Source organism: Ovis aries, chromosome 1 (genome assembly GCF_016772045.2).
Source record: "Ovis aries strain OAR_USU_Benz2616 breed Rambouillet chromosome 1, ARS-UI_Ramb_v3.0, whole genome shotgun sequence".
Classification (NCBI taxonomy): Eukaryota; Metazoa; Chordata; class Mammalia; order Artiodactyla; family Bovidae; genus Ovis; species Ovis aries.
In genome coordinates this window covers 233,077,119-233,099,039 of record NC_056054.1, presented here as the reverse complement: position 1 = coordinate 233,099,039, position 21,921 = coordinate 233,077,119, and the positions used below count along the sequence as shown (strand labels likewise).

Sequence of the window (21,921 nt, the reverse complement as noted above, 5' to 3'; positions counted from 1 at the left end):
TGTTAGGTCCATACCATTTCTGTCCTTTATTGAGCCCTTCTTTGCATGAAATGTTCCTTTGGTATCTCTAATTCTCTTGAAGAGATCTCTAGTCTTTCCAATTCTGTTGTTTTCCTCTATTTCCTTGCATTGATCGCTGAGGAAGGCTTTCTTATCTCTCCTTGCTATTCTTTGGAACTCTGCATTCAGATGCATATATCTTTCCTTTTCTCCTTTGCTTTTCACTTCTCTTCTTTTCATAGCTATTTGTAAGACCTCCCCATTTTGCTTTTTTGCATTTCTTTTCCATGGGGACGGTCTTGATCCCTATCTCCTGTACAGTGTCATGAACCTCAGTCCATAGTTCATCAGGCACTCTATCTATCAGATCTAAGCCCTTAAATCTATTTCTCGCTTCCACTGTATAATCATAAGAAATTTGATTTAGGTCAAATGTGAATGGTCTAGTGGTTTTCCCTACTTTCTTTAATCTAAGTCTGAATTTGGCAATAAGGAGTTCATGATCTGAGCCACAGTCAGCTCCTGGTCTAGTTTTGTTGACTGTATAGCGTTTCTCCATCTTTGGCTGCAAGGAATATAATCAATCTGGTTTCAGTGTTGACCATCTGGTGACATCCATGTGTAGAGTCTTCTCTTGTGTTGTTGGAACAGGGTGTTTGCTATGACCAGTGCATTTTCTTGTCAAAACTCTATTAGTCTTTTCCTGCTTCATTCTGTATTCCAAGGCCAAATGTGCCTGTTACTCCAGGTGTTTCTTGACTTCCTACTTTTGCATTCCAGTCCCCTATAATGAAAAGGACATCTTTTTTGGGTGTTAGTTCTAAAAAGTCTTGTAGGTCTTCATAGAACCGTTCAACTTCAGCTTCTTCAGCGTTATTGGTTGGGGCATAGGCTTGGATAACTGTGATATTGAATGGTTTGCCTTGGAGATGAACAGAGATCATTCTGTCATTTTTGAGATTGCTTCCAAGTACTGCATTTTGGACTCTTTTGTTGACCATGATGGCTACTCCATTTCTTCTGAGGGATTCCTGCCCACAGTAGTAGATATAATGGTCATCTGAGTTAAATTCACCCATTCCAGTCCATTTTAGTCTGCTGATTCCTAGAATGTCGACGTTCACTCTTGCCATCTCTTGTTTGACCACTTCCAATTTACAGCTGGGTATTGTTTTTGCTTTGGCTCCATCCCTTCATTCTTTCTGGAGTTATTTCTCCACTGATCTCCAGTAGCATATTGGGCACCTACTGACCTGGGGAGTTCCTCTTTCAGTATCCTATCATTTTGCCTTTTCATACTGTTCATGGGGTTCTCAAGGCAAGAATAATGAAGTGGTTTGCCATTCCCTTCTCCAGTGGACCACATTCTGTCAGACCTCTCCACCATGACCCACCCGTCTTGGGTGGCCCCACGGGCATGGCTTAGTTTGAGTTAGACAAGGCTGTAGTCCTAGTGTGATTAGATTGACTAGTTTTCTGTGAGTATGGTTTCAGTGTGTCTGCCCTCTGGTGCCCTCTTGCAACACCTACTGTCTTACTTGGGTTTCTCTTACTTTGGACGTGGGGTATCTCTTCGCGGCTGCTCCAGGAAAGCGCAGCCACTGCTCCTTACCTTGGACGAGGGGTATCTCCTCACTGCCGCCCCTCCTGATCTTGAGCATGGAACAGCTCCTCTCGGCCCTCCTGTCCCGCACAGCCACCGCTCCTTGGACTTGGGGTTGCTCCTCCCGGCCGCTGCCCCTGGCCTCGTGTGTGGGGTCGCTCCTCCTGGCTGCTGCCCCTGACCTCAGACGTGGGGTAGCTCCTCTCTGCCGTCCCTGAGCCATCACAGCCTGGCACTCTCGGCCACTGTCCCTGACTTCAGATGTGGGGTAACTCCTCTTGGACGCCACCCCTCGGGCATGGGGTCCTCCTGGCTTCTACCCCTGACCTCGGATGTGGGGTAGCTCTGTGCCGGTTGCAGCTGCCTGCGCTAAGAAGAATCCTTACATCCCTGAAATAAACCCAACTTGATCATGGTGTATGGGCTTTTTGAAGTGTTGCTGAATTCTGTTTGCTAAAATTTTGTTGAGGTTTTTTGCATCTATATTCATCATGGTACTGGCCTGTAGTTTTCCTTTTTTGTGTTGACTTTGTCTGGTTTTGGTATCAGGGTGATGGTGGCCTCATAGAATGAGTTTGGAAGTGTTCCCTCCTCTGCAATTTTTAGAAAGAGTGTTAGGATAGGCATTAGTTCTCTAAATGTTTGATAGAATTCTTTTGTGAAACCATCTGGTCCTGGGCTTTTGATTTTTGCGAGATTTTTGATCACAGCTTCAATTTCAGTGCTTGTAATTGGGTTGTTCATAATTTATATTTCTTCCTGGTTCAGTCTTGGAAGATTGAACTTTTCTAAGAATCTGTCCATTTCTTCCAGGTTATCCATTTTATTGCCATAAAGTTGTTCATAATACTCTCTTATAATCCATAGTATTTCTGCATTGTCCGTTGCAACCTCTCCTTTTTCATTTCTAATTTTGTTAATTTGATTCTTCTTTTTTTCTTGATGAGTCTGGCTAAAGGTTTGTCAATTTTATCTTGTCTAAGAACCAGCTTTTTAATCTTTACTACTGTTTCTTTCATTTCTTTTTCATTTATTTCTGTTCTGTTCTTTAGGATTTATTTCCTTTTACTAATTTAGGGGGTTTTTTCGTTCTTCTTTTTCCTGTTGTTTTAGGTTTAAAGTTAGGTTGTCTATTTGATGTTTTTCTTGTTTCTTGAGGTAGGATTGCATTGCTATAAACTTCCCTCTTAGAAATGCTTTTGCTGCATCCTACAGGGTTTGAGTTGTCGTGTTTTCATTGTCATTTGTTTCTAGAAATTTTTTGATTTCCTTTTTGATTTCTTGAGTAACCTGTTATTTAGAAACATACTGTTTAATCTCCATGTGTTTGTGTTGTTTTATAGTTTTGTTTGTTGGTTGGGTTTTTTTGTAATTGATATCTACCTCATAGCATTGTGGTCAGAGAAGATGCTTGATATGATTTCAATTTTCGTAAATTTACTGCAGTTTGATTTGTGACCCAAGATGTGGTCTATCCTGGAGAATGTTCCATGTGCACTTGAGAAAAGGTGTATTCTTCTGCATTTGGATGGAGTGTCCTGAAGATATCAATGAGATCCATGTCATCTACTGTATCATTTAAGACTTCTCTTTCCTTATTAATTTTCTGTTTTGAGGATCTGTCCACTGGTGTGACTGGGGTGTTAAAGTCTCCTACTATTATTGTGTTACTGTTGATTTCTCCTGTTTTGTCTGTTAGCGTTTATCTTATGTGTTGAGGTGCTCCTATGTTGGGTGCATAGATATTTACAATTGTTATGTCTTCCTCTTGGATTGATCCCTTGATCATTGTGTAGTGTCCTTCCTTATCTCTTGTAATCTTCATTTTAAGGTCCATTTTGTCTGATATGAGGATTGCTACTCCAGCTTTCTTTTGCTTTCCATTTGCATGGAATATATTTTTCCATCCTCTCACTTTCAGTTTATATGTGTCTTTAGGTCTGAAATGGGTTTCTTGTAGACAGGATATATATGGGTCTTGTTTTTGTATCCATTCAGCCAGTCCGTGTCTTTTGGTTGGAGTATTTAAGCCAGTTACACTGAAAGTAATTATTGATATAGATAGATAGATAGATAGATAGATAGATAGATAGATGCCATTTTCTTAATTGTTTGGTGTTGATTTTATAGACCTTTATCTTCTCTTGTATTTACTGACTATATAAGTCCCTTTAACATTTGTTGTAAAGCTGGTTTGATGGTACTGAATTCTCTTAACTTTTGCTTGTCTGAAATGCTTTTGATTTCTCCATCAATTTTGAATGAGATCCTTGCCAGGTACAATAATCTTGGTTGTAGATTTTTCCCTTTCAGTACTTTAAATATATCCTGTCATTCCCTTCTGGCCTGCAGAGTTTCTGCTGAAAGATCAGCTGTTAAACATATGGGGTTTCCTTTGTATGTTACATGTTGCTTTTCCCTTGCTGCTTTTAATATTCTTTCTTTGTGTTTAGTCTTTGTTAGTTTGATTAGCATGTGTCTTGGCATGTTTCTCCTTGGGCTTATCCTGCATGGGACTCTTTGCACCTCTTGGACTGGATTGACTATTTCCTTTTCCGTGTTGGGGAAATCTTCAACTGTAATCTCTTAAAAAATTTTTTTCATACCCTTTCTTTTTCTCTTCTTCTTCTGGGACCCCAATAACTCAAATGTTGGTGCATTTGATATTGTCTCAGAGGTCTCTGAGGCTATCCTCAGTTCTTTTCATTCTTTATTTTATTCTGCTCCTCAGAAGTTATTTCCACCATTTTATTTTCCAGCTCACTGATTCATTCTTCTGCTTCAGATATTCTGCTGTTGATTCCTTCTAGAGTATTTTTAATTTCAGTAACTGTTGTTTGTCTCTGTATGCTTATTCTTTAATTATTCTAGATCTTTGTTGATTGATTCTTGCATTTTCTCCATTCTGTTTTCAAGGTTTTGGATCAACTTTACCATCATTATTCTGAATTCTTTTTCATGCAGTTTGCCTATTTCCTCTTCGTTTATTTGGACTTCTGTGTTTCTAGTTTGTTCCTTCATTTGTGTAGTATTTCTCTGCCTTTTCATTATTTTTTTTTAAACTTACTGTGTTTGAGGTCTCCTTTTCCCAGGCTTCAAGTTTGAATTATTTCCTCCTTTTGGTTTCTGCCTTCCTAAGGTTGGTTCAGTGGTTTCTGTAAGTTTCATATAGGGTGAGATTTGTGCTGTTTTGTTTTTGTTTTTCCTCTGATGGGCAAGGCTGAGTGTGTGGTAAACCTGTCTGCTGATGATTTGGTTTGTATTTTTGTTTTGTTTGTTGTTTAGATGAGGCATCCTGCACAGGGTGTTACTGGTGATGTGTGATGCCAGATCTTGTATTTCAAGTGGTTTCCTTTGTGTGAGTTCTCACTATATGATACTCCCAATGGTTAGTTCTCTCGTAGGCTAGGGTCTTGGAGTTGGTCCTCCCACTCCAAAGGCTCAGGGCTTGATCTCTGCTCAGGAACAAAGATACCACAAGTGGTTGGTTATGGCATTAAGTGAGATTAAAACAAATACCCAGAAACGAGAAAGCAAAGATGAATCCCAGAAAAATAACAGTTATAAAATCAGGCAAGTAATAATGAAAATATGGAATATACACTTATACATATATACCCATAAGCAAAATCAAAACAGTCCAACAAAAATACAATAGATTGACCTGGCAAACAAAGGAAATCAAAAATTATATCTACCAGGTAAGAACAAAACTAACTAAAGGACAAACTGTAAAACAAAACTAGAGCAATATGCCAAGAGGAAAGGAAAGAAAGATAGAATAGATATGCAAAGTTAGATAGAGGTAGATAAAGAAGATTTATATACATTAAAGATTAACTGCAAAGGGCAAAGAACAGTAGGAAAAGCAAACAAAGGAATAAATGTAGAAAAAAATAATGTTTTTAAAAATTAAAAAGAGAAAAAATAAAAGAAGAAAGAAAAGAAAAGGAAAACCCCACAGAGCTGCAAATGCCCAATGTAGAGGCAGAGGTTTATAACAACAATAAAAAATGTGACTGAGGGGGGAAAAAGCTCAAAAGCTTAGATTTCAGAGTGCCAATAAAATCGACAATTACACCAGCGGTTGGGAAAAGGAGAGAAAAGTTAAAAAAAAAAAAAAATCCCCAAACTACAGAAGTAGTCAAAACATAAGGATAATGAATGTTTTTCTTGAGTCACTGCTGTCAGAGTCCTTTCCCACGCTGGGAGTCACAGTCCACCTCACCTCCCTAGGATGCCCTCCAACACTGTGCTGGTCCCTGGACCTGCTGTGGGGGCAGCTCAGATTCTAATCTGGTCCTACTCCTGTGTATTCTAGCCTCCAATGTCAACCACTATCAAAACTAATGTTTTCTTTTGTGGGAGCTCTCAATGATCTTTTATATATTCCATAGACACAGAGTGGATTTAATCTGTAGCTTGTACAGCTGGTGGGAAGGTTTGTGTCTTCTTCCTTAGCCACACTGCCCCTGGGTTTCAATTGTGATTTTATTTCCACATCTGCATGTGGGTCGCCCACTGGGGTTTGCTCCTGAAGCTGCCCTGGTGGACTTGGGTTTGCCCCTGTGAGGGCCAGGTGTGGAGGTGGTGCAGCTGCTTGGGTTGCAGGGTTTCTGGCAGCACCAGGTACTCAGGGGGGTTGGTGGCTAGGGCAGCAGGAAATATAGTGCTCATGCAGATGACACAACCCTTATGGCAGAAAGTGAAGAGGAACTAAAAGTCTCTTGATGAAAGTGAAAGAGGAGAGTGAAAAAGTTGGCTTAAAGCTCAACATTCAGAAAACAAAGATCATGGCATCCGGTCCCATCACTTCATGGGAAATAGATGGGGAAGAGTGGAAACAGTGTCAGACTTTATTTTGGGGGGCTCCAAAATCGCTGCAGATGGTAACTGCAACCATGAAATTAAAAGACGCTTACTCCTTGGAAGGAAAGTTATGACCAACCTAGATAGCATATTCAAAAGCAGAGACATTACTTTGCCAACTAAGGTCCATCTAGTCAAGGCTATGGTTTTTCCTGTGGTCATGGATGGATGTGAGAGTTGGACTGTGAAGAAGGCTGAGCGCTGAAGAATTGATGCTTTTGAACTGTAATGTTGGAGAAGACTCTTGAGAGTCCCTTGGACTGCAAGGAGATCCAACCAGTCAATTCTAAAGGAGATCAGCCCTGGGATTTCTTTGGAAGGAATGATGCTAAAGCTGAAACTCCAGTACTTTGGCTACCTCATGCGAAGAGTTGACTCATTGGAAAAGACTCTGATGTTGGGAGGGATTGGGGCAGGAGGAGAAGGGGATGGCAGAGGATGAGATGGCTGGATGGCATCACTGACTGGATGGACATGAGTCTGAGTGAACTCTGGGAGTTGGTGATGGACAGGGAGGCCTGGCGTGCTACAATTCATGGTGTGGCAAAGAATTGGACATGACTGAGCAACTGAACTGAACTAAACTGAGAAGGGTATGGAAACCAGTATTGGCCAATACACTATTAAATTTTAAATACTCCAGTATTCTTGCCTGGAGAACCCCCCTGACAGAGAAGCCTGGCAGGCCATGGTCCACAGGGTCACAAAGAGTTGAACATGAACAAAGCGATCCTGCATGCATAGATGCAAGACTATTTTTTTGCCTGTGGCAGCTCTAACCTACTGAGGGCTAAGTGTGAAGGTAGCACAGCTGCTTGGCTTGCAGGGATCCTGGCAGTGCCAAGAGTGCAGGGACATAGACTGCCTCCACCACCGGAGTTATGACCTTATCAGAGTCTTTTTTCAAGCCTCTTGTAGCTGGCAATCAGAAGGCCTCTTTGGCCAGTCTTTCTCCATAGCTGTGCCTGTTCACACACTTAGAGGGCTCCCTTGTCTGGGGTTCTTCTCTGTTGTTCTGCATCAGACACATAGAGGAGCCCCCCTGGCTGGGGTCCTACTCTGTAGATTGGCATGTTAGGCACTTAAAGGGGCGCCCTGAGTGGGGTCCTACTCTGTAGTTCAGTGTGTCAGGCATTTGATAGGCCAACCTCTCTATTGTTCAGCTGCTGATGCTGGCTAATGGGGGGAGAGAGGCTATGGTGATGGCTCCACCCCCTACACGTGACTCAGCAGTATCACCTTGCTTCCATGGCTGCTTGGCTTTCCTCCACAGACATTTCCCACCACGATCTCTTCCCTCACATCCCCTTGATTGGTCTCTCCACAGTCAACAGCAGCCCTAGCCCTGGGATTGCTCCACAATCCCTAAACTTCAGCTCCCAGCAGCTGCACCTTCTAGGGGACCTGCAGCCCTGTCTGGGGTATGTATGGCTGTGGCAAGGACTGTCTGATTCTCATTCCATTTAGGTTCCCACAGATCAGCTGTTTCAGCCTTAAATGTTTCTCCTTTGACTCAGATAATTGCCCCAATGTGGGGATCAGACTCCTGCTTCAGTTCCCCCACCCACCAAAGGCAGGTCTAGTTCTACTGACACTCCTGTTTTCCCCCATAATTCCTTCATCCTACTGAGTTTTGCATGGTTTTATATTTTCTTTTCTGCTGGTCAGGTACTCCTATCTACTCTCAGCTGGTGTTCTGCATGCACTTCTGTGTGTGAAGGTGTATTCCTGATGTATCCATGGAGAGAGATGTACTCCATGTCTACCTACACCTCCACCATCTTGTTCTTTCTAAATTTTTGTTTTTTAAAAAGATGTTTGTAGAGTACCTACTGTGGGCCAGACCCTATTCTAGGCACTTGCAAAACTTCAATGAAGAAGATCCCTGCCCTCTCAGAGTTATGATTCAGAAAGGTAATAATAAATGCTATGAAAAAAGAAAAAGTAGGGCTGACTAAGGTTAATAATTAGGTTGATCTTAGGGCTGGCTTTTCCTGGCAGGACTGTTTGTGTGGCTCCAGCAGGGTGAACAAGGAAGTGAGCTATAAGGGAAGAGGTCAGAAGTGAGTAGGGAGGGCTTTATCAGCCATTGTTAGGATGTCAGATTTTTTCTCTCTGAGTGAAACACAGAACCAAAAGAAAGTTTTAAAGAGAGAACTAACATAATCTGACTTAACATTTTTAAAGTATCATTCTGGCTGCTGTGATTGAGAGCAAAGATAGAAGCTGCTGCTGCTAAGTCGCTTCAGTTGTGTCCGACTCTGTGCAACCCCATAGATGGCAGCCCATCAGGCTCCCCCACCCCTGAGATTCTCCAGGCAAGAATACTGGAGTGGGTTGCGATGGAGAGCAAAGATAGAAGCAGAGAGACTTATATTGTAATAATTCAGACAAGGGTCAGGAGATGATGGAGACGCAGACCAGGGTGGTACTTGATTGATTCTCAAGAAGGGGGACTATCAATGAGGCCAAAGTAAGGTGGGCATTGTGGTGGGTCTGACTAACTTTCCTATTATTAGCTTACTGAGTTGCTATGTGGAGAGGTTTATATATTCAAATTCCAATCAATCAAAGAGTTTAGCAAACTGCAGTAGAATGTATTGAGTAAGATTTATCCAATCTGAGATATCAAAAGTGTGAAATGTATCAAAACCAACAAATAAGAGTCAACAAAGCTTTACAGCCTACCTGATCTCCTTCTCTGGGATCCCTTCTTCATGTCATCAAAACGGAAGGGTGGTTCAGAGCACAAAATGGCACTATGATGATGGAGAAGCAGGAACTTGGGATCAATTCAAGTGCAGGGGTCCCCAACCTCTGGGCCATGAACCAGTACCTCCTGTTGGATCAGCAGTGGCATTAGATTAGGAAAAAGTACACAATAAATGTAATGTGCTTGAATTGTCCTGAAACCATTCCCCTCCCCACCCCAGACTGTGGAAAAAATGGCTTCCACCAAACTCATCCCTGGTGTCAAAAAGGTTGGCAACTGCTGAAGTAGAGGGCTCATATATGTTGGCCCTCAGGCCCCAGCAGAAAAGGGGTTGAAGGAGTCTATTTTTTGGCTTCTACTCATTCTTCCATGCAAATTTTCATTTGGCTTCAGCCTGCATCTCTCCATTGAAACAATTTATTTTGAAGACCACTAAGATCTAAGATCATGTGACTTCCGTGTTGCTAAAGTCAATGGAAATTTTTTAGTCCTGATCCCACTTACCTGATGGTCTCTTGGTATCACTTGACACCATCAATTACTTTATCCTCCTTGAAATCTTCTCTTCTTTTGGCTTCTTGGCATCAGACTCTTCTGACTTTTCCCAGTTTTGACAGTTCATTCTTAGCCTGGTAGGTTTATCCTCATCTACCTACACAATAAATAATGGCTTCTTGATAAAAATATCAGAATTGAGCTTTGATGATATGGGAAGATGAATTGGAGAGAGGTGGTAAGTGAGATTTATCATGTGTATTTACAGAGCCTGAGATTTCCTCCCAGGGAGAGCTTACCAGGCATGCAACCTGTATAGTCACTTAGGACTCCAAGCTGAGAAGGACCTCATGTTTGTTTTAATACTCTCTGCTCTCAGTGCCTTGTAATTCTTAATAATTTTATCTTTTAACTTGAGTTTTGTCAGCAGTGATGGAACGGTGGAACATGCACACAAGCATAGGTGGTACAGGGAGGCAGCACATCTGAGCTGTAGTGGTCCTCTAGCAGTCAGTGGGTATGCAAGCTCAGGCTCCAGGCACTGCAAACTGTGTCCACAGAGAAGTCAGTCCTGGGTGTACATCAGGGCTTGGAATGGTCCAGAGATGCAGAGTGTAAGGATGAGGAACCAGGCCAGGACCTGGGCACAGAATGCCAGTGGGATGGCAGCAGGCATGCCTGGATGAACTGCTGGTGGATAAGTGGACAGTTTCAGCAGTAAACTGTGAAATCTGTTTTCAAAATTGCTACAACCTTGCAAGACAAAATATTCACAGGTTTTGAAACAGAAATTAAGTAAAGATTGCCATGTTCAATGGAAAATAACAATATTTTCACAGGAAGCTTTGGATGAACCAAATATTAAGAAGAGGGCAAAAATTTTTTCTTATAAATGAAGATAAGACAATAGGATGCATAACAGATATTTTGAAATACATACAAATTGTATAGCTATTTTTGATTTCTTGCACAACGTCCATAAATTACCAAAAATGTCAGAAGAAATACTGAAATGCCATTGTATAAATATACATTCAAAATTAAATTCAAAATAAAAAAATAAAAAAAATTAAATTCAGACTTACACAGAATTGATTTGTATGGAGAGTTAAATCTTTATTATTTTTTTAGAAAATCAGCTCCAGATGTACTAAAATTTATGTTTTGATGGGTTTTTATATAAATTTATCAGAAATGTGTCCTAATACTGTCACCACCTATCAAACACTCTTCATATTCTCCAGTAACAGTTACATCAACAGAAAGATATTTTTAAAAATTATCAAAAGTTATTTGCAATCTTGCATTTGTCAAGAGTGACTAACATTGTTGTCAATTTTATAGTAAATGAAATTGCTTAAAATATAAATTCTGATGATCCAATGTATAATTTGCAGAAAAGTGAGCCAAAATAATCTTATGGTCAATAAAGATATGAAATTATTAAAGTGTTATTATATATTATATTACATAAAATTATGGCACCTGAAATATTTTTTGCAGTTTTTTTAAGTTTATGCTAATACTCATATGTTACAACTACCCCTTTACACTTAATGTCATCAAATATTTTTAAAGGAAAACATTTCATAGCACATTTAATGCCACTCTTTAATCTTTTGAATAGCATTTCTGAATTTTCATCTTGCACTGGGCCCTCCAGATCTTGTCGTCAGCCCTGATTCTTCCCCTAAGGAAAAGAGACAATGGGGTAGGAAGGAGGCAGGGCCTTCCACATCTGTTTCTTTCTCGTTTCCTGTAACCATAGTGTTCCCCATGCTTACAAAGCTTAGATACCTCCCATCTGCTGCAATCACACATATAGGAAGAAACACGCTAACATACAGAAGAGTGAAGTGACTTTTCTGTTTTTCCTAACTTAGGCTCAGCCTCCTGACTCCCAACCTCTAACCTTCATGCTATTTTCCTGGTATTCATGACTCATCCTGGTGACATGACATGTTTAGTGATTACATGAGAGCCCCTTTTCTGGGAACCCAGTTTGGAAACCCTCTATTATTAGCTTCAAACCCTCTATTATTTACTTCAAATGTAAAACAAGAAAGAAGGTTGGCAGGAGAAATGCCCAAATATGAGCATCTATTTATCTATTTCTTAATCCAAGAGACATTCCCTAAACTTCAAGTCACTGATACCAAGATCCCTAACTTGCAAAGCAGTTTATAGAATATGCTCCCTGCCTAAACCTTCCTGTTTCTCAAATGTTTTAATATACATACAGACAGAAGTTAAAAAAAAAAAAAAACAGGTGCCATTTAAGTGCCATTTTTTAAATTGGAGTATGGTTATTACTTAAAATAATAGCTTCAGGTATATTACAGTGGTTCAATATTCTTATAGATTATACACCATATATAGTTATTATAACACATTGGCTATATTCCCTGGGCCATACATTGCTTCCTTGTAATCAAGGGGTTACTATCCAAAATAGATAATGAACTCATACAACTCAATATCCAAAAAAAAAAAAAAAAAACCAAGACATTTTAAAATGGGCTGAAGAAGTATCAGGCATTTTTCCAAAAAAAAAAGACATATAGAGGACCAACAGACACATGAAAAGATGCTCAATGTCATTCTCACTGCCATGTTCATACTCCTGAGATCTGTGTTCTCAGCAGTCTCCACTAATGTGAAAACAAAAGGTGCTATTACTTCAGATTGATGTTTATTGATTGATTCAGATGGTTTTGCCATCCAGAGAGCCCTTGTGCTTCAGAGATGCCTTGGCTATGAGAGATAACTGTCTGCACAGATCTGATAGATTCCAACATTCTTTATGAATAAAAAACAAGTTAACATTACTGAATCATTACAAAGGGTCGACTATCAGGGCTGGTTCATACAGTGACAGGGGTCCAAATCTTTGCTCCTCTAACTAATATTGCAGGACCTTGGGGGCAGGCTACTGTCAGAAAATTCTCCAAACTCGGAAAGAAAGCAAAGAAGTGGAGGTAGATTCTTTCAGTATCACAGGGGGACAAAGGATCACCCAAGGAGTGCCAAGACCTGTACTTACTTCATTTCATTTTTACTATTGATTAAAGTTTCCATACATAAAAAAAAAAAAATTACTTGCTAACTTGTAGTTTTTTGTCCAGTAGGGATACAAATAATTTCCATGCAGTAAAACAGATAACCCCCCAAATCAAGGGCCAGCTGAACATTAAATAGTTCTATGTCTAACTCTAGGGGCTTCCCTGGTGGCTCAGATGATAAAGAATCTGCCTGCAATGCAGGAGACTGGTGTTCAATCCCTGGGTCAGGAAGATCCCCTGGAGAAGGAAATGGCAACTCACTCCAGCATTTTGCCTGGAGAATTCCATGGACAGAGGAGCCTGGTGGGCTACAGTCCGTGGGGTCACAAAGAGTCAAACATGGCTGGGTGATTAATAGATCTCACATGTCTAACTCTGCAATCTCACCCAAACAATTCTTTAGAAAGTGAAAGTGAAATCGCTCAGTCCTGTCTGACTCTGCGATCCCGTGGACTGTAGCCCTAAGCGTGGGCGGCTGCGACCAGCACACTAAGCATGGCCAAGAGGAGCTACCCCACATCCAAAGTCAGGGGCAAAAGCCGGGAGGACCCCATGCCTCAAGGGTGGTGGCCAAGAGGAGTTGCCACATGTCCGAAGTCAGGGGCAGTGCCGAGAGTGCCAGGCTGTGATGGTGCAGGAACAGCCGAAAGGAGCTACCCTGGGTCTGAGGCCAGGGGCAGTGGCCAGGAGGAGCAACCCCAAGTCCAAGGAGTGGTGGCTGCATGGGAGCAGGGGGGCCGAGAGGAGCTATCCCACGTTGAAGGTCAGGAAGGGCAGCGGTGAGGGGATACCCTTCGTCCAAGGTAAGGAGCAGCGGCTGCACTTTGCTGGAGGAGGCCTGAAGAGATACCCCACGCCCAAGGTAAGAGAAACCCAAGTAAGATGGGAGATGTTGCAAGAAGGCATCAGAGGGCAGACACACTGAAACCATACTCACAGAAAACTAGTCAATCTAATCACACTAGGACTACAGCTTTGTCTAACTCAGTGAAACTAAGCCATGCCCGTGGGGCCACCCAAGACGGGCGGGTCATGGTGGAGAGGTCTGACAGAATGTGGTCCACTGGAGAAGGGAATGGCAAACCACTTCAGTATTCTTGCCTTGAGAACTCCATGAACAGTATGAAAAGGCAAAATGATAGGATACTGAAAGAGGAACTCCCCAGGTCCGTAGGTGCCCAATATGCTACTGGAGATCAGTGGAGAAATAACTCCATAAAGAATGAAGGGATGGAGCCAAAGCAAAAACAATACCCAGCTGTGGATGTGACTGGTGATAGGAGCAAGGTCTGATGCTGTAAATGGCAATATTGCATAGAAACCTGGAATGTCAGGTCCATGAATCAAGGCAAATTGGAAGTGGTCAAATAAGAGAGGCAAGAGTGAACGTCGACATTCTAGGAATCAACGAACTAAAATGGGCTGGAATGGGTGAATTTAACTCAGATGACCATTATATCTACTACTGCGGGCAGAAATCCCTCAGAAGAAATGGAGTAGCCATCATGGTCAACAAAAGAGTCCAAAATGCAGTACTTGGATGCAATCTCAAAAACGACAGAATGATCTCTGTTCTTTTCCAAGGCAAACCATTCAATATCACAGTAATCCAAGCCTATGCCCCAACCAGTAACACTGAAGAAGCTGAAGTTGAACGATTCTATGAAGACCTACAAGACTTTTTAGAACTAACAACCAAAAAAGATGTCCTTTTCATTATAGGGGACTGGAATGCAAAAGTAGGAAGTCAAGAAACACCTGGAGTAACAGGCAAATTTGGTCTTGGAATGCGTAATGAAGCAGGGCAAAGACTAATAGAGTTTTGCAAAGAAAATGCACTAGTCATAGCAAACACCCTCTTCCAACAACACAAGAGAAGACTCTACACATGGACATCACCAGATGGTCAACACCGAAATCAGATTGATTATATTCTTTGCAGCCAAAGATGGAGAAGCTCTATAGAGTCAACAAAAATAAGACCAGGAGCTGACTGTGGCACAGATTATGAAATCCTTATTGCCAAATTCAGACTGAAATTGAAGAAAGTGGAGAAACCACTAGACCATTCAGGTATGATCTAAATCAAATCCCTTATGATTATACAGTGGAAGTGAGAAATAGATTTAAGGGCCTAGATCTGATAGATAAAATGTCTGGTGAACTATGGACTGAGGTTCGTGACATTGTACAGGAGACAGGGATCAAGACCATCCCCATGGAAAAGAAATGGGAAAAAGCAAAATGGCTGTCTGGGGAGGCCTTACAAATAGCTGTGAAAAGAAGAGAGGCAAAAAACAAAGGAGAAAAGAAAAGACATAAGCATCTGAATGCAGAGTTCCAAAGAATAGCAAGAAGAGATAAGAAAGCCTTCCTCAGTGATCAATGCAAAGAAATAGAGGAAAACAACAGAATGGGAAAGACTAGAGATCTTTTCAAGAAAATTAGAGATACCAAGGGAACATTTCATGCAAAGATGGGCTCAATAAAGGACAGAAATGGTATGGTCATAACAGAAGCAAAAGATATTAAGAAGAGGTGGCAAGAATACACAGAAGAACTGTACAAAAAAAGATCTTCATGACCCAGATAATCACGATGGTGTGATCACTCATCTAGAGCCAGACATCCTGGAATTGAACTCAAGTGGGCCTTAGAAAGCATTACTATGAACAAAGCTAGTGGAGGTGATGGAATTCCAGTGGAGCTATTTCAAATCCTGAAAGATGATGCTGTGAAAGTGCTGCACTCAATATGCCAGCAAATTTGGAAAACTCAGCAGTGGCCACAGGACTGGAAAAGGTCAGTTTTCATTCCAATTCCAAAGAAAGGCAATGACAAAGAATGCTCAAACTACCGCACACTTGCACCCATCTCACATGCTAGTAAAGTAATGCTCAAAATTCTCCAAGCCAGGCTTCAGCAATACATGAACCATGAACTTCCTGATGTTCAAGCTGGTTTTAGAAAAGGCAGAGGAACCAGAGATCAAATTGCCACATCCGTTGGATCATGGAAAAAGCAAGAGAGTTCCAGAAAAACATCTGTTTCTGCTTTATTGACTATACCAAAGCCTTTGACTGTGTGGATCACAATAAACTGGAAAATTCTGAAAGAGATGGGAATACCAGACCACCTGACCTGCCTCTTGAAAATCTGTATGCAGGTCAGGAAGCAACAGTTAGAACTGGACATGGAACAACAGACTGGTTCCAAAGAGGAAAAGGAGTACATCAAGGCTGTATATTGTCACCCTACTTATTTAAATTACATGCAGAGTACATCATGAGAAACACTGGACTGGAAGAAACACAAGCTGGAATCAAGATTGCCGGGAGAACTATCAATAACCTCAGATATGCAGATGACACCACCCTTATGGCAGAAAGTGAAGAGGGACTAAAAAACCTCTTGATGAAAGTGAAAGTGGAGAGTAGAAAAGTTGGCTTAAAGCTCAACATTCAGAAAACGAAGATCATGGCATCTGGTCCCATCACTTCAAGGGAAATAGATGGGGAAATAGATGGGAAAACAGTGTCAGACTTTATTTTGGGGGGGCTCCAAAATCACTGCAGATGGTGATTGCAGCCATGAAATTAAAAGACGCTCACTCCTTGGAAGGAAAGTTATGACCAACCTGCATAGCATATTCAAAAGCAGAGACATTACTTTGCAAACTAAGGTCCGTCTAGTCAAGGCTATGGTTTTTCCAGTGGTCATGTATGGATATGAGAGTTGGACTGTGAAGAAGGCTGAGCACCGAAGAATTGATGGTTTTGAACTGTGGTGTTGGAGAAGACTCTTGAGAGTCCCTTGGACTGCAAGGAGATCCAACCAATCCATTCTGAAGGAGATCAGCCCTGGGATTTCTTTGGAAGGAATGATGCTAAAGCTGAAACTCCAGTACTTTGGCCACCTCATGGGAAGAGTTGACTCATTGGAAAAGACTCTGATGCTGGGAGAGATTGGGGGCAAGAGGAGAAGGGGACGACAGAGGATGAGATGGCTGGATTGCATCACTGTCGATGGACGTGAGTCTGAGTGAACTCTGGGAGATGGTGAAGGACAGGGAGGCCTGGCGTGCTGCAATTCACGGGGTTGCAAAGAGTCGGACACGACTGAGCACCTGAACTGAACTGGACTGTAGCCCACCAGGCTCCTCCATCCATGGGATTCTCCAGGCAAGAATACTGGAGTGGGTTGCTATTCCCTTCTCCAGGGTATCTTCCCGACCCAGGGATTGAACCCAGGTCTCCTGCATTGCAGGCAGATGCTTTAGTCTCTGAGCCACCAGGGAAGCCCTACACTAGCTTCTTACAAGCTCTTTGAACTCATCACATCTTTTCCCCTCCTTAACTAATAAATTCAATAAAATATTTGATACCTTTCCCTTTTTATATTAGGGCTTCCCTTGTGGCTCTGGCGGTAAGGAATCTGCCTGCACTGTTGGAGACCCAGGTTTGATCCCTGGGTCGTGAAGATCCCCTAGAGAAGGGCATGCAATGCACTCTAATATTCTTGTCTGGACTATCCCATGGAGAGAAGAGCCTGGCAGGCTCCCGTCCATGGGGTCGCAAATAGTCAAGACACAACTGAACAACTAACCTTTTCCCTTTCCTTTCCTTTTTATATTTGCCCATGAGTTCTGATTTTATCTTTTTGAAAATTACACTTTGGCACGATTAACTCTCTTGGCCTCAGTTTCTTATCTGTAAAATGAAGATAAGACCTACAAGAATTGAGTGGTAGGGCAAGCCAGACACTTAGCACAGCACCTGTTGACAAGGAAATGCACATGAGACCTGGAGCTTTGGAGCTTGAAATCTGAGTTTCTAACGAGGGTATTAAGGCAGCTGGAATCAGGGCTGTGGTCCAGGCCCTCACTGCTTGACTTCTGCTCCTTTCCTGAAACACATATTACAAACTTGCCTGAAATGATTCTTCTGCTTCCATAAGCACATTCTTTAAAATCTTATTTGCTGACTCTCTGCTAATTATATACCTCACACCTCATGGAAATAATGCCCACTAGGAAGTATGTGTAAGAGTTGGGTGACCTTCATCACTGAAAGCTTTCCAATGGTTGTTTCCAATAGGGCTCAGGCAGGCAAAAGGTTTAAAAAGCCCACAGTGTTGTCAGTAAAGTACATTTAAACCAGAAGACAAGAAAGGATTTTCTCAGAAACTTTGCACTAGCATTTCCATATTTCAAATGGAAAGTTTTCAAGAGACAAAAGGGTGGCATGAGATATAATATTTTCAATGAAGAAATGCTGAGAAGATATATTCACTTGAAATCATATGCTGTACAATGTTTTAACACTTTTCCCTCACTGAGAGCTCTCAAAACTATACTATGTGCTGTGCTTAGTCGCTCAGTTGTATCTGACTCTTTGCAACTTCTTAAACTGCGGCCCACCAGGATCCTCTGTCCATGGGATTCTCCAGGCAAGAATACTAGAGTGGGTTGCTATGCCCTTCTCCAGGGAATCTTACCAGCCCAGGGATTGAACCCATGTCTCCTGCACTGCAGGCGGATTCTTTACCATCTGAGCCACCAGGGAAGCTCTGGAAGCTCAAAACTATAAGGTCTTCATATATTCAAATTTCCAAAAATGTATTTCCCTTTTCCCACCAAAATGTATACACCCTTTCCCACTTCCACACTGCAACTAAAAGAGCCCCATTTTACCCATCAGAGTCTAAGCATGTCTTTGAGGTTGAGAATACCTGGCTGTTTCCACCTGGCAGCAAAGTAACAACTGCCAGGAACTGGGCTGAGTTCCCTGGAACCCCACTGTTTCCAAACTCTACATGGAACAGCAGAACAATGCTCCTTCCAAAACGCCCACTCCATGCAGTCTTTGAGAAATATACATATAGGTTGAGTAGCGTAAAATGTCAGAAGACAAACAGTTAAATAATAGCACTTTATGAACTACCCAAAACTCCTGAATAAACTGATATAACTTCTTTTAAGGTAAAAAAGAGCAACTTAACAAAAAACTGAAAGGAGTGAATAGTCACCATGCTTGAACAGCAGAACCGTTCTGGGCCTGAACAACATACACTCTGATACAGCGACGCATTTTTCTCCTGGACCTTTAAATAGGTGTAGCCCCTGGGGATCAGATCGCCCCCTTGCTAACCCACATGGCTCCTGGCTGGAAAGCCTCTGGCCAGCAGAGAACTCTCACAGGAAGTGGAGCCAACTTTCTGGGCAGCCTTACAGGTCAGGACACTAGGACACACTAGACAATCTGGGAAATTCACCCCAGGAGCAACTCTGCTCCTCACAACCAACCCTTCCCACGGGCATTCTGGTTCTTGAAACTATTACGGAGACAGAAGTCTTTCATTCTATAATGAAAGTTATGCTCTAAAGATCCTACAGTTTCATTAGTTTATTCTAAATTTCTCTATATACTATACATGATGAAGATTTTAAAAATTATCTCAATGTTGAGATAATTTTACTAATTACAAAATTTTCATTTTTGCAATCTGCTAGTCAATCATCAATCAATCTTATTTTCTGATTTGTTTCAAAATAAATTGCAGATATCAATCAGTGCACTTTGCTCCAAATGCTTTAACAAGGTACTACTGTATAGCACAGGGAACTATATTCAATATTTATATTCAATATCTTGTAATAAACTGTAATGAGAAAGAATCTGAAAAATTACATATATATATGTTTCTGAATCACTTTGCTGTACATCAGAAACTAACACAACATTGTAAATCTATACTTTAATAAAAAAATTAAACATAAACAAAATATTTTAGTAAGCATGACTTTGGACTAAAGTCTAATACATTTTCATGGATTTTTTTCTTTCAAAATAAACTTCACATACAATGTGCAAGAAATGTACAGATCTTAACCATACGTTCATTCAGCTTTGACAAATACGTACACCTTTGTAACCCAAACTATTGTCAAGATCTAAACTAAATCTATTGACTTGCTGCTGCTGCTAAGTTACTTCAGTCATGGCAGACTCTGTGCGACCCCACAGATGGCAGCCCACCAGGCTCCCCCATCCCTGGCATTCTGCAGGCAAGAACACTGGAGTGGGTTGCCATTTCCTTCTCCAATGCATGAAAGTGAAAAGTGAAAGGGAATTCGCTCAGTCGTGTCCGACTTTTCGTGACCCCATGGACCGCAGCCTACCAGGCTCCCCCGTCCATGGGATTTTCCAGGCAAGAGAACTGGAGTGGGGTGCCATTGCCTTCTCCGATTGACTTGCTAGCTTTTACTAATGATCTGCCTCTTCATACCCTAATAACAAACTGGTTTAAATACCCCAGCTTTACAACCAACAAGGGATTAATCTCCAAAATATACAAACAGCTTATGTGGCTCAATATCAGAAAAACAACCTTATCAGAAACTGGGTAGAATATCTAAATAGACCTTTCTCCAAAAAAGACATACAGATGGATAAAAAACATATGAAAGGGTGCTCAACATCACTAATTGTTAGAGAAATGCAAATCAAAACTACCATGAGGTATCATCTCACACCATTCAGAATGTCCATCATTAAAAATTCTACAGTCTACAAGCAATAAGTGCTGGAAAGGGTATGGAGAATACACAGCTGGTGGGGATGTAACTTGGTATAGTCACTATGGAGAACAATGGAGTTTCCTTAAAAAACTAAAAATAGAACTACCGTATCATATGACCATGCAAGCCCACTCCTGGACATCAACCTGGAGAAAACCACAACATGAAAAGATACACGCACCCCAATGTTCAGTACATCACTATTTATAGTAGCCAGGCATGAAAGGAACCTAAATGTCCATTGACAGAGGAATTGATAGAGAAGATGAGGTACGTATATACAATGGAAAATTACTCATCCATTAAAAACAATGAAACAATGCCATTTGCAGCAACATGAGTGGACCTAGAGATTCATGCTCAGTCAGTCAGAGAGAGACAAGTGTAGGATATCACTTACATGTGGAATCCAAAATGTGACACAAATGAACATGTCTACAAACCAGATACAAGCTCATAAACTTCAAAAACAAACTTATCATTACCAAAGGGGAACAGTGAGGAAGGAGGAGCACATTAGGAGTTTGGGATTAACATATACATACTACTATACATAAAATAGATAATCAACAAGGACCTACTGTATAGCACAGAGAACTCTCTTCAATATTCTGAAAACAACCTATATGGGAAAACAATCTGAAAAAGGATGAATATATGTGTACGTATAACTGAAACACTTTGCTGTACATCTAAAACTAAAACATTGAAAATCTATACCCCAACATAAAATAAAAATTAAAAACATAAAAATTCTAGCTTTAAAACTTTTTAAAATCTGCATCTCATTCCTCTTCATTACTCTTATTTTCAGAATTATTTTGATTATTATGGCATGCTTAATTTTCCTCTTAAATTTTCAAATCACTTAGTTCAAAAACAGTAAAGGAAAGAAAAGGAAAAACTTGTTATTATTTTTAATTGACTTACATTATGTAGAGTGATTAATTTGGAGATATAAGAAACATTGTAATTTTCAGTCTTCCCTTTCAAGAATCAGTTCAGCTCAGTCATTCAGTCGTGTCTGACTGTTTACGACCCCATGGACTGCAGCACACCAGGCTTCCTTGTCCATCACCATCTCCTGGAGCTTGCTCAAACTCATGTCCATCGAGTCGGTGATGCCATCCAACCAACTCATCCTCTGTCATGCTCTACTCCACCTGCCTTCAATCTTTCCCAACATAAGGGTCTTTTCCAATGAGTCAGTTCTTCGCATCCAGTGGCCAAAGTATTGGAGCTTCAGCTTCAGCATCAGTCCTTCCCGTGAATATTCAGGACTGATTTCCTTTAAGGTTGATGTGTTTTATTTCCTTGCTGTCCAAGGGACTCTCAAGAGTCTTCTCCAACACCACAGTTCAAAAGCATCAATTCTTCAACACTCAGCTTTCTTTATAGTCCAACTCTCACATCCATACATGACTACTGGAAAAGCCATAGCTTTGACTATACAGACCTTTGTCAGTAACGTCTCTGCTTTTTAATATTCCTTCCAAGAATAGCAGGTACTTTTCCATTTATTCAAGCCTTCTTTTGTGTGTTATAATTTTCTTCATAAAATTCTTACACATTTCTTAAGATTATTCCTTTTTAAAATATT

General features: G+C 41.1%; 1 long non-coding RNA gene across 1 annotated transcript; it reads right to left on the bottom strand.

Moving 5' to 3' along the window:
• Positions 1 to 2,621: 2,621 nt before the first annotated feature.
• On the bottom strand, positions 2,622 to 21,412 carry LOC132657306 (uncharacterized). The gene is made up of 3 exons (XR_009595285.1): positions 21,252 to 21,412; positions 9,690 to 9,837; positions 2,622 to 9,311 (listed from the first exon to the last, which is right to left on the bottom strand). It is a non-coding gene; the product is annotated as an uncharacterized LOC132657306 (long non-coding RNA).
• Between the last annotated feature and the right edge of the window lie 509 nt (positions 21,413 to 21,921).